This window comes from Peromyscus maniculatus, chromosome 11, assembly GCF_049852395.1.
Source record: "Peromyscus maniculatus bairdii isolate BWxNUB_F1_BW_parent chromosome 11, HU_Pman_BW_mat_3.1, whole genome shotgun sequence".
NCBI lineage: Eukaryota > Metazoa > Chordata > Mammalia > Rodentia > Cricetidae > Peromyscus > Peromyscus maniculatus.
In genome coordinates this window covers 91,742,940-91,756,285 of record NC_134862.1, presented here as the reverse complement: position 1 = coordinate 91,756,285, position 13,346 = coordinate 91,742,940, and positions in this window count along the sequence as shown.

The window sequence follows — 13,346 nt, the reverse complement described above, 5'->3', positions numbered from 1 at the left end:
TTAAAGACACCTTCTTAAAGTAAAAAAACAAACAAACAAACAAACAAACACCCCCCCCCCCCGCTATTTTGGCATTGGTTAGCCTGACCCTGCAGATTTAGGGCCACTAGCAATCTAAGCACATTAAGTTATAAATACAATATATATTGTATTTATTTCTTTTAGCAGTGTTTTGAAGATTCTTACTACACAGGCCCTGCAATCTTATGCTAGACTTACTTATAGATGTTTTTTTTGATATTACTATAAATGTCTTTAAAATATCTTCATTTTCCAACCACTGTTGCTAATATATAAAAATACAGTTCAGCTCCCCATTCTCTGCTCCACATGGTTAAACTCAAGTGGGTCACAAAACAAAACAAAAAGGCATGCATGTGAGAAAGAGATTTGTACAGAAGGGGGCTCACAGGGTAGGAGGGAGATAAGAGGGAGTGGGAGGAGAGAGTAATTAGAACATATTATATACATACATGAAATTGTAACAGAACAAATGCAATTAATAAAAATATATAATTAGTTTTGTATTGACCTTTACCCCAATGACGTTGTTCAATTAAATGGCTAAATCTAATCCTTCTTGGATAGCGTTGACTTTCTGAATATATAACTGTACCACTTACCCACAGAGATGGCTTTCCCTTGGCTCTTTCTCTCGCTCTCTACTGCAGGGCTAACTGGAAATGGAGCTGATGGGTAGCCTTGTTGGAGTCTCAGTAATAATGGCTAGAAAGCATTTTGATAGTGAGGGCACGTCTCTCATGCAAGGTAGAGCAATTGCATCTGACCCCATGCAATCGGTACCAACCTGAATGGAGGCAGCAGTTGCATTAGCATTGCTGGGCCCTGCCAAGCATTATGAGAGCATCTTGGACAGAGTTAGGACCTCTGTCTTCCAGCAAGGGAGGAAGGAAAGGTATTTATTGATACTACTGTTATAGATGGGGAACCTGGTCACAGCACTAAATCAAAACAGAACCCAAACATCCTGCCTAGGGACAACTTTGGCCAGTCCTCTGGGCCCAGCCTCCTGGGAATACATGCAAATAGGACTATGCTTGGATTCCGGTCTCTGCTGGGAATGGAACTCCAGCATTGGCCCCATCTGCTTGTTGGCGCTGGTGGTCATTTCTGTGGTGCTATTCACAGAGCCTTCTCCTCAACACCAAAAGGAACAGGGGTCCCGTGTGGCCCCTCTGACCTGCTTGTGGGATGGGGCCATCAGTCTTTGCCCTGAGTCCTTTGTAACTATCAGTTTCATGGAGAGGGTGGATATAGCTGGTCCTTGGCTAACCTCCACGAATGGATTATTTTATAACATAATGATACCTCCACTTCTGTTTGTGTGGTGATTTAATAGATCACTTATGAAATTTAATGAAAGTCACCCACCTTGTCTTTCTTTGCATCTCCATCAGCCTCAGTCGCAGTGGTGTGGAGTGGGAGATGGTGCCAGCAAGCTGATCTGAGTCAGGGCTGCCAGGAGATGGGTTTTATGGCAGCTGTCCCTTTGGTCTCAGTGGAGAGCCAGTTTGACTGCCGTTCATCTTGTTACCCCCAACCTCTCTAACGGAAGCAGTTCTCACCACCCCTGCCGCCAGGCCCCAGTGTTGCCTTCCTCCTCTCTGCCCTGCATTCCAGTCACAACCTGCTAATTTCTGCTGTCGCTTTTCCTCCCCTCCCAGCCAGAGCGAGGGCCCTCACTCAGTGTGTTAGCTGCTTTTCTATAGTTGTGATAACACACCGTGGTCAAGGCAACTTGTAGAAGAAAGAGTTTATCTGGGCTTATGGTTCCAGAGGGATGAGAGTCCATCAAGGTAGGGATGCAAGCAGCAGGCGTGGGAAGAAATCTGGGAGCTCACCTCCTTTACTGCAAGCACAAAGAATTGCAAGTGGTGTCAGGCATTTAATCTCAAAGCCCACCCCTACTGACATGCTTTCTCTAGCAAGGTGTACCACCCAAGCCTCCCCCGGAAGAGCATCAACCAACAGGGACCTAGTGTTTAAATGCCAGAGCCTGTGGAGGATGTTTCTAATCCAAACAACCAGACTAGGAATCCCTGATGGTCTCCCATCTTAGTGTACATGACAATACTTGCTAAGCTCTCTGCCTGGCTTCACGTCTTCAACCCTTTGATTAAAAGTCATTGAGTTTCTCTCCTCTCTACTCCTTGCCCGACTTTATGTTCATCATAGAAATAATGTTGGCTTGTTTTGTTGTTTCTGGCATGCCTCCCTGGTCTAGAGTGGGAGCTCCTCTGGCTGATTGCCTTCCGTTATCTAGGGCAGGGCATACGGAGCTTGTTTGTCTAGTGTGTGTTGGGTGAAGAGATGATGAATCACGCGATACCTGGAAATAGTGGCAATCTCAGAGGGGCAGGTAAAGGAGAGAGTGGGAGGAGACACTGACCTAGTGGGGAATCAGAGCCAAGGCTGGGAGACTCCAGGGTGGAGGCTGGCTCAGAGCAAAGAAGAACAGTTGTTGACCAGGCAGCAGCCAGTCAGCGGGCTCCAGAGGCTGTGTAATGTCGGGCTGTTGTGTCTGTATGCTTGTCTCTTTCTGTGGGTTTCCTGAGGTACGTACTCATTCCTCTCTGCATCCTGAACACTGAACCCAGACCATGTTCACACATATTTCTGAAGTGAATGATGAACTGAGTGAACAGTAGGTGTATCCCAAGCTGTCTCAGTTTTATGGGTTGAACTGTGTTTCCCTTAAAATTTATAGCCTGAAGTCCTAACCGCACCCCCCTCAGAATATGACTGAATTTAGGGATAGGCTCCTGAAAATGGGGTCATTAGACTGGGCCTGGCTTCAGTATGGTCTGTGTCCTTACAAAGAGGCAGCATAGACATACAGTGAATCTGTGCTTCTTATGGTTTGGGTGTAAAATTTCTCTCGCATGCTCACATGTTTGAAAACTTAGTACTCTTCTTATTGCACGGTTTGAGGAGGATTTTGAACCGTTAGGAAGTGGGGCTTAGCTGGCCAGGGTTGGCATTGGGAAGATGTAGGTAGGAGTGTGAGGTTTATACCTGTGCTTCTGAAGGAGAATTAGGTAGAAAGGACCAATTAGATACCGATTTGTTGATTTATTTAATGGTTCACTTCAAGCACGGCTCGCTCTGCCTAGTTGCCAACCATGACTTCACTTGCTACCTGGAACAGGATGACCTGGAGAAATAGCTAAAACAGTAGGTCCTTGTCCTTAATGACCAGCTGCCTGCCATATGTGCTTCTGTAAAATCTTTCTTGCTTGCCTGCCATGGTTTAGAATATAAAACAAAGATACAAACTAGACCCAGCCTCTCAGGAGCTGTCCTGGCTTTGGTCCACCGGTGACCTCTCTTCCACTCCCATGGTTGGAGTGCTTATTCCACAAAGATTCCCTCAACATTTCTCTCCCCGTCCTTCACTTCCAGATCCACTAAGGTTTGAGCAGACTCTGCCACATGCTTCTGCCACCATGAGCTCCAAAATGACCTGTCCCTATCATGGCGGACTGATAACATGAGCCAAACCAAATCCTCCTCCATCCCTTGATTTGCTTCTGTCAGGTGATGAGAAAAGAAACAGAGTCCAAAGAATGCTGGCTCCAAGACCCCCTGTAGAGATCATGATGGCACCCATGTGGTCTGAATAAGAATGACTCCCATAGGCTCATACATTTGAATTCTTGATGTCCCCAACTGGTAGAACCGTTTGAGAATATTAGGAGATATGGTCCTGTTGGGGGAGTTGTGTCACTCGGGGGTGGGCTTTGAGGTTTCAGAAGCACACACCAAGCCCATTTAGTTCCCTTTGCCTGGTGCTTGTGGATCCAGATGTGGGCTCTCAGCTACTGCTCCAGCACCATGACTGCCTGCCTGCTGCCATGCTCCCCATCATGATGGTCATGGTCTCTAACCCTCTGGAATCATGAACTCCAAATTAAAGTCTTTCTTTTATAAGTTGCCTTGGTCATGATGTTTTGTCACAGAAATAGAAAAATAGCTAAATAGTGCTCAAGTCTCTTCTTTAAAAGGATGGAGGACTTGCAGATAACCATCACACATCCTAACTTTCTACTTTACATGGTGTCTAGATTATTTACAGCACCCAACACAATGGAATGTCATGCAGATATTTGTTTTGCATCATTAGGGAATAATGATAGGAAAAGAAGGTTGTGCGAGTTTATTGACACGTGTTTATTGTGTAATAGCGTTGAGTTTTTAGCAAATATTTTGGTCCACAGTTGATTGAATCGATGGATGTTCAACCCTTTAATTAGAAAGGGATGTCTAGGGGATGGAGAGACAGATTAGTGGTAAAGAGAGCTTGTTGCTCTTGCAGAGGACCCAAGTTTGGTTTACGGCACACAAACCTCCCAATCACCTATAACTCCAGCTTCAGGGGATTCTACATCCTCTCATTGGTATCTGCACTTGTGTGTATACATACACACAGAGACACATGTGTATACATGTAATTAAAATTTTACAAATAAATCTTTAAAAAGAAGGGCTTTCTCTATAGAGAAATGGCCATGTGACAATCCAGAGAAAAGATAAAGCCATCTACTGTCAAGAACAGAGAGCTCAGAAGAAGCCAACCCTGATGACACCTTGATCTTGATAATCTAGCTTCCTGCACTGTGAGAAAATACATGTATGTGCAAACACCCAGTCTGCAGTAGCCTGTAATAGCCTCCAATTAAACTCAGATGCCAGACTAACACTAAAACAGTTCATGATCATAAAGCCACTGTTTCTCCAACTCCATCCATCCCAGCTGTTCTCCACTTTTCCAGACTCTCCTGAGGGTCTGAAGAGGCTGTTTGCCCATTGAATCCTGGATGCTGATGCTGCCACTCCCATCTCAGGGTGTAGTGACATCTCCCTCTGAAGCCGATGCTAAAGTCGTGAGGACTGGCTGCTTGGGTTGGTGCAGTCATCTTTAGGGACTGGCTGTGGGCTGTTGGTACCCAATTCAGGGCACAGGGTCCTTGAGGTCCCTCTAGAAACCCTGGCTGCTGCCACCATCCCTACCTGCACCTGCTGGTGGCTGTGAGCCTGCTGCTGGGGATCATTGAGGCTGGTGGCCATCATGGTGCATACATGCTGCCTTTGTACTTACATTGTCCAGTGTCTGGGGCACTCAGTGTTTATGAGTCAGTGGGACTGGGAGAGAGAACATAGAGTGTCATACACTGTGCTGACGATGGCAGACCCAACTATTTTCTCCAAATTTGGGAAAATGATATTCCTATGTAGCTATTTTCAATCATGTTCCTGTTTGAAAATATCCACACATGACATAAATTGAAAGTCCTGTGACTAGAGCGACGGCTCAGTGGATACATGTGCTTATGCCTCCAAGAAGACCGCCTGAGTTCAATCCCTGGAACCCACATGGTGGAAGGAGAGAACCAACACTCACATGTTGTGCTCTGATCTGATTTCCACACATGCTCCATGGTGTGCGCGCGCACGCACACACACACACACACACACACACACACACACACACCATGCTTCTTATTTTTCTATCATTTCTGCTGCAAATGGTGCTTCAGGAAACACTTCACGACACTTTGGAGAAGCTTGCTGTTATTTTGTTCAGACTTGGCACCTTCAAGCAACACTTGTGTAGTGATATGTTGTGTTCCCTAAAGGACAGAGCCAGCCACTAGATTAGACATAGAGGCCAGACAGTGGTGGCGCACACACCTTTAATCCTATCACTTGGGAGGCAGAGATCCATCTGTATCTCTGTGAGTTCAAGGCCACACTGGGAATAGAGCCAGGCAGTGGTGGCACACCCCTTTAATCCCAGGACTAGGAAGCACACACACACACCTTTAGTCCCAGGAAGTGACATGGCTGGCCAGAGGAAGGTATATACGGCGTGAGGAAACAGGAACTAAAGCAGTTCAGCTGAGATTCTTTCCGGTGAGGACTCAGAGGCTTTCAGTCCAGGGAAACAAGATCAGCTGAGGAGCTGGCGAGGTGAGGCTGGCTGTGGCTGTTCTGCTTCTCTGATCTTTCATCTTTGACCCTGATATCTGGCTCTGGGTTTTTTATTATAAGACCATCGAAGATTCGAACAACACACTTGTGCATACAAAATGAAGCTGTTCACCAGTTTCCTACAGTGATGTCATATTCCACCCTGCGTGATTCCATGGGATAGTTGCAAGCCACGTGGAACAAAATTTTGATCATTTAAAAGGAAACAACTGAGATGCAGTTTTAGGTTTGTTTTGTTTCTCATCACACGTGGATAGCAGCCGTTGCACTAACAGCACAGGTCTACACCAGGTACTCTGCATTTTACCACATCCAGCTACGATGAGCAGCAAGTGGTCTACATGAAAATGCACTCTCAGATAGTACCTACTTTTTCCATGTTCTTGCCAAAGTGGATGCCTAATGACATTGAATTATTCTGTTACTTTTGTGCATACTGGTGAAATTGAGCAAGCATTTGTATATTTATTAGCCATGTGCATTTCCTCTCTTGTGATTTCATTACTCCTATCCCCTTCTTTGCATTCCGAGGTGTTAGAAAGCTCTTCTTGATTACCTGGAGCACTTCTGTCTACAGATATTTGTGATCCTGTTACCCATGGCAGAGCCATCTCCTGCCCCCACAGTAGAGAGTCATGATCTGCTTGGTTCGTCCACACTGCCATCATGCAGGGCATTATTGACCTGCAGGTAACCCTGCAAGCCCCTCCCAGGACTGCTCCATCTTTCATGGGAGCCAATGTGACCTTTTCAGCAAAGGGTCTTGAATATCCCATCTTCCTGTTCTTCTGGAGCTCTGTGGTGAGGCTTCTGCTCTTCAGTGACCCCGGCAGCATTGTCCTTATGATTGCCATTGGACCAGTGCCGTCCCAAAGCAGGTGCTGCTCTGTTGGATGTCCGAGGCATGTCTGAGAGGCTTACACAAGGATCTTTGGGTGATGCCTCTCAGCCGGGGGCCAGAAGTTTCCCGTGATACATGAATGAGGGTAGTTCAGATGACCCCTGAGGACATTTCTAGCTCCATTACCAAGTCCTTGTCCTTCTGCTTTGTCCCAGGAGAGTGCCCAGGGACCAACAGATAAGGATTCACGTATTCATATTTCCTGATGGCCTTCAGAAGGCCCTTTGCTCTGACTTTCCTCATCCATAGATAAGATAAGGTCACAGGCAGTGTGTGGCTCTTGTGAGGTGTGTGGGACATCATAAAGGTCTGGCTCTAGGCCTGGCTCACGTGCCAAGAACCTGGCTGTGTCTCCACATAGAATTCCTATAAACTGGAGGCTTTTCCAAGAGGTTTCCTGGAACTAAAGTGCCCTCCAGCCCTTTTGCAGGAGGACCCCCAGCTTCCATCAGTGGTGGGGCGAGTCCTTTACTAAGGTGGGGCTGACCGCAGTGTGGGACCTGGGCATCTCCAGGCTTCCTGCCTGTCCCAAGTACAAAGGCAAATGGCAATCTTGTGACTTCCAATAGTTCAGGAATGATCCACACTGGACAGTTCTGGGGGAGGGTGGTTCAGAGACAAGGAGAGGTCTGCAGGTCACACCATGGTCTCCATGCCACATCTAGATAGTTCTCAGAGCAGGCAATGGCTGTGCTCCTAAACTCTGTGACTTTCCTTCCCTAACTCACATCTTTCCTGCCCAGAGTCAGACAGAGCATCCCTTTATCAGAAAGGCCCGACTTTAATATCAAATGTGTTAGGTCTAAGTAGCCAAGTCTGCCCATCAGCGGCTGGGAGACTGGGCAGGACGCCGAGCCTCTTTGGCCCTTCCTGCTCTCTTCTTTGAAATGGAACTGTCAGTTCCTACGGCCCAGAGTTCTGAAGAGTCAAAGCAATTGCTACCATAAACACACGATCATTAACATAAACACTTGCAAAGAGCCCGGCACTTGGGGGGTTGTCTTCTTCTTATGACTAATGCAGTTATTATTGCACAACAATAATAATTGATGTGAAGACGTTTAAAACACAGCCCCCGGTGCTGAGAGGCTTAGCCTGTTGGTGGGGGAAGGGAGGCACTGACAGTGGCCTTGAATGCGGAGCATTTGAGGGGGGTAGCTGGGGGGAACCTCATCTGGCAGCTTTGGCTGTAGACTGCACTGGTGGCTTAGGTCACGATAGGCTCAGCCGCAGTCAGCTTCTGACTGGGGTCATTAAACAGCAAGAGCAAGGCAGCCTCCAGCTCCCTTACCTTCCACTCTTGGAGATCCCCTGGTCTCACACTGTCTAACTGAGGCCACCTCTAGCTAATTCTCCAGTGCTGGCCCACAGGATGTGATCCTTGCCCCAGGCTAGACCCCTCAAGATGGACTAGAATTGCTAGCAGAGCTCTGCCATAGTCTCTGACCTCCAGCTGCAGATATCATCACAGAAGGTTCTTCCTGCCTCACCTGAGGCTCAGGTTACACAGGAGCAGAATTCTTACTGACTGAGAAGGGGGTCCTCCAAAAGGAACTGCTAGATCCTAGGCACTGTCCTGGGACAGAATCTGTCTTCTGAGATGTCACGTCACCTGGAAAGCGTGTGGATCTCTGTGAGATGTGACTGGAAGAATTGCCAGTCATTTAGACAAACATAAGATTATATATCATGCCCTTAAGAAGCCAGGAGATCCTGGGTGCAGCCCTGCCTCCTCGTGGGCATCATGGCCACAGGGATGGGGATGGGTTGAGACTCAAGCCCTGAGGACAGTGAGTACTCCAGAACAAGTTCTAAGGAAAGCAGAAAGATGTTAGAACAGGCCCTGAAGATTTGGCATGAGAAATGGAATTTGTACAAAGGGATGGCTTTTAGAAACGCTTTAAGCTTGGAGTCAGGCTAAGGTACAAACATTGGCTAAAATAAACTTCAGCCAATTGACGAGCAGGCGTGGGAGAGCCAGAAAGGGTGCTGTGGCTCTCACTGAGGCGGCTTCCTTGGGTTCAGAGGGCAGACAGGCCACTCCAGTTTCTCCCCATGGAAATCACGTTTCCCCCTCAGAGTCACCTGATCTCTGCTCTGCTCAGGTTTTTGTCTGGAATCTTACTTTTTAGGGCTAGCTAATTATTGTAAAACTCTCTGCTGAGTTAATAGACATCGAATTAGAAGTAATTGGATTAAAGCCACTTTTATTGAGTTCAAAAACAGCGAGACTGATTAACGTAATCGTCTTCGCTCAGTGTTTTCAAGTCATTGAAAGCATGCTCTCTCCTTTAATCAACCTTCTGGGTTTGTCGTATTAAAAGCTCTAAATCAGCCATTTATCAGTGCTTTGCTCATAGACAAACATGTGCTGAGTATCTGCAAGGCTGAGGCCAGACAATACCTATGAAGGTCCAATCCATCAGAGCAGGAAGCCCTGAGTTCTGTGTCCAAACACTGAGTTTACCCCACAGTGACCTGCGTGGGACCTTTCTTCACACTCATGCACCTGGTGTAGTCAGTTTGTGGGGGTACCAAGAACCAAGCAGGAGGCCCATCAGGTCTTTAAGATTTTGACAATCTTTTGCTGGGCCTGGTGGTACACATGTTTAATTTCAGTGCTTGAAAGGCAGAGGCAGGGGGATCTTTGAGGCCAGCCTGGTCTACAAGAGCGAGTTCCAGAACAGCCAGAGCTACAGCAAGAGACTTTGCAAAAAAAAAAAAAAAAAAAAAAAAAAAAAAAAGACACTCCCTTGTTTTAATTCTCAGAGACTTTCTCTTTAGGCTGAATCACATTAATTAAGCTCCCAGAGACTCATGTACAGACCAGAATGGAGTCAGTAAAGACTCAGGGTCTCTAGAATCCTGTTCCCACAGCTAGATGCTTAGGAAGTTGAATGTTCTAAGAAGGCAATCTTTAAGTTTGGATGAAGAGTCAAGAGGATTGTGTGTGAAAGTGTAAACTCGAATGGCACCAGGACCAGAACTAATCCACAGCAAAAGCGCTCCTTACTGATAGTTCTTGGCACCTCCCCCCAAAGAAGGCCCATTTGGCTTACCAGTCTTCATCACCACTGCTTAGTACATAGTAGGTGGTCAATAAAAAGTGTTAGGTCCATGAGTATATCCCACGAATGGTGATCCAGATCCCTGTTGCTAAGAAACGGATGGCTGTGTACAGTGCTTATGGTCACTGGTTTGAAATGCAGTGGTATGGATTGGGGATGAGGGCACTATCTCAGTTCTGAGTGACAAATCCTGAATTAGGAGACATGCATGGAGGGCCAGGGAGCACTTAGGTTCAGAGGCCAGTCCCCGCCCTGGGAGCCCAAAACTTTAGAAGCCATTGGTCTGTCTCTGTTGGAGAAAATTGTGGCTTGATACAGATTGGAGACCAGGGCTGCTGGCCCCAGAAGACCCAGCTCAACACACCATAAGTCCAGTTTTTGTAAATACAAGTTAATACTCAAGTTTTTTGTTCCCAAAGCTTGATAAATTTTTATTGATCCACAAAATACTTATCAAGTAACTGGACATGAGGCTGATTGTGCCTCAATATCTCTGGGCCTTTGAAATGAAAGAGAAAACTTGTTCTAAAAGTCACCCAAGGGTCAGAGAGGTGGCTCAGTGGTCAATACACTTCCTACCAAGCTTGGTGGCCTGAGTTTGATTCCTGGGGCCTACATAGCAGAGGGAGAGAACCAACTCCTGCAGGTTCTTCTCTGACCTCCAAACATGCCCTGTGGCAATGACCCCCCAAGATAAAATATGTATTTTAAAGTCACTCAAGTTTCCCTTCCCTAACATGAGAATGTAGCAGATGCTACCTCTGTGGCCAAGCATGCCTTTCTAGGGAGGTGACTCTCTTCGTGTGTATCGGGTGTGTGTTCATTCCTTGTGTGGCAAACACTGGTAAAACTGAGCCAAGCACCACATGACTGTTGGTATTCACCTGCTTAATGATGTAAAAGGCTGATGGTGTTTTGATTTTTTTGGTTCTGAGAACCTCTGGCATAGAAGAGGGAAAATTGCAAAGGGACTCTAAGCCAGGACTGGACTTCCTTTCGTAAGGTCAAGGACATGTCACTGCACAGCTCAGGAGATGTCTTGCTGGGTGTTATAAACTGTTGTGTGACAACGTAATATTATTTCTGGGGAGCCATGAACAAATGTCTACTCACCCCAGATAGGGGAAAAAAATTGCAGACCAAAGTAACAACAGCACCCAAGTCCACCTTGGTAAACTGATGAGATTACTGGGCTTACTTAGGGGTAGAGGTTACGGGAGCAACTGAATTGCTGAAAAGCCCAACTCTCATGGGCGACAACTCACAAAAGCCAGAGCCCTGGAACTCTGCATGTCTTGTCGGCAGCTCTACGCATCGGAGAGTCCTCACCCAAGCAGGCCTTATGCCTTCTATAACCTTGAGAGGGAGGGGCCTTATGAATCGGGTCTGTTTCAGGGACTTCCTGAGATTTCTGACTTGTTTACTTCCTGAGTCTCAACAAGCTTCCTTCAGGAATGAACTGTTTAAATTTGGAGGGCAGAGAGACTGCCTCAAGAGCTGGATTGTCCTCCTCTCTGGGAGCTGCTGATGCTCAGTGTCAGGTGGACAGTCACCCCCCCCCCATCTGGAAACCACCTGGGGCCTTGGAGTCCCTGTTAGAGTTGTAACCAATGCACCTTGATTCCCAGGGCCTTAGCAGACATGTATGTGTCACCCATGGAGCTGGCTCAGGGTCCCTTATTGTCAGGTTTAAGTCCCCTCTAGAGCAGTGCTCCACTCTCACACGATTCAGGGAAATGAAGGGAGAATGGGAAGCTGATGAACCTGGGGCTTTTGGTCAGTAGGAGCTGGGCCTTGACCTTATAATCCTGGTAGAGGGGGTGGTTTGTCTAGACCCATACTCATTGTTTTCCTCATTCCCACAGTGACTAAGGGCATATAGTTATGAGATAGAGTCAAGGGAGCATATCATCCATTCATCCACCCATCCATCCACCCACCCACTCACACACCCACCCATCCATCCACTCACCCACCCACCCATCCATCCAACTACCCACCCACTCACACACCCACCCATCCATCCACTCACCCACTCACCCACCCACCCATCCATCCATTCACTCACACACCCACCCATCCATCCACTCACCCACTCACCCATCCATCCACCCACCCACTCACACACCCACCCATCCATCCATCCACCCACCCACCTACCTACCCACCCATCCACCCATCCACCCACCTACCCACCCATCCATCCGTCCACCCACCCACTCACCCACCCACCCATCCATCCATCCACTCACCCACCCACCTACTCATCCATCCACTCATCCACCCACCCATCCATCCACCCACCCACTCATCCACCCACTCATCCATCCATCCATCCATCCATCCATCCATCCATCCATCCAGCATTTATTGAAAACCCGCTCAAAGCTAGGTGTTCTGTTCCAAAAACAATCACTAAGACAAAATCCTGATGTAATCTGATGTTGTACAATAGCCAGGAACCCGGATGATGAACGATTGTGAAATGGCTTCTTTCTACAGCCAGGAGCCCCTACCCCCAGAGGTCAGTCTTCTTTGCTCTAATACCAGCTGAGAGACCCCCCCCCAACACACACTCCTATTTCAGTGGGGAGTTTTCCCACCCTGCACTTTAGCTGTTGAAAAGCCTGAGGGGCCCTGAACAGCCAGGGGCTGCCTGGCACCCTTCCCTTCAGTTCCTCCTGGCCCTCCCCACTGCGTGCTTAGGTCCTTCCTTTCCATGGCTGCAGACATTCTGTCTAGGGATGGGGGCGGGCCTCTGGAGAGTGGAGGAAAGTATAAAAGAGAAGCTCAGAGGCCTGGCCGGTAAAATTCCAGGGCTGAGTTCAAGATCCCAGAATAGCAGCGGACAGAGAGCTGACTTCCTGGCTTCAGGGCGGTCCCTAGTGTATTGAATGACGCTCTTGGTTTGGTGGGCTGGAGGGTGTGTGTGTGTCCAGGCGGGTGGTGGCGGCGGAGATGACCAGCGATGACTGGGACCCTGGAGAAGGATGTCCCCAGAGTGGTGACCACAGCCACATGCATGCATTGCAAACAGCCTACGCCCCGTCCTCCATGGTCAGTTCTTTCTTTAGAAAGAGATGCTTTGCTTTTTGTGGGACTGACAGGACAGCGAGTGACAAGTCGGTCACGGTCTGTGCAGGGCTTGTGTGACGTGGGCAGCGGGTATTTGTGGACAAGGGTGTGGGAGCATGGTGTCGGCCGGCGGCTGGCAAATGGCAGGCAGGCGCCTGAGTGAGCGGCTCTGTTCCAGACACAATGGCGTTCTTATTCATCTGCCCTCCACAGAAGGGCCCTCAGTTCATTGGCAGTGTGTTAAAGCATAGAGACCAACAATCAGCCCATTCTGTAGACGGGAGGTACTT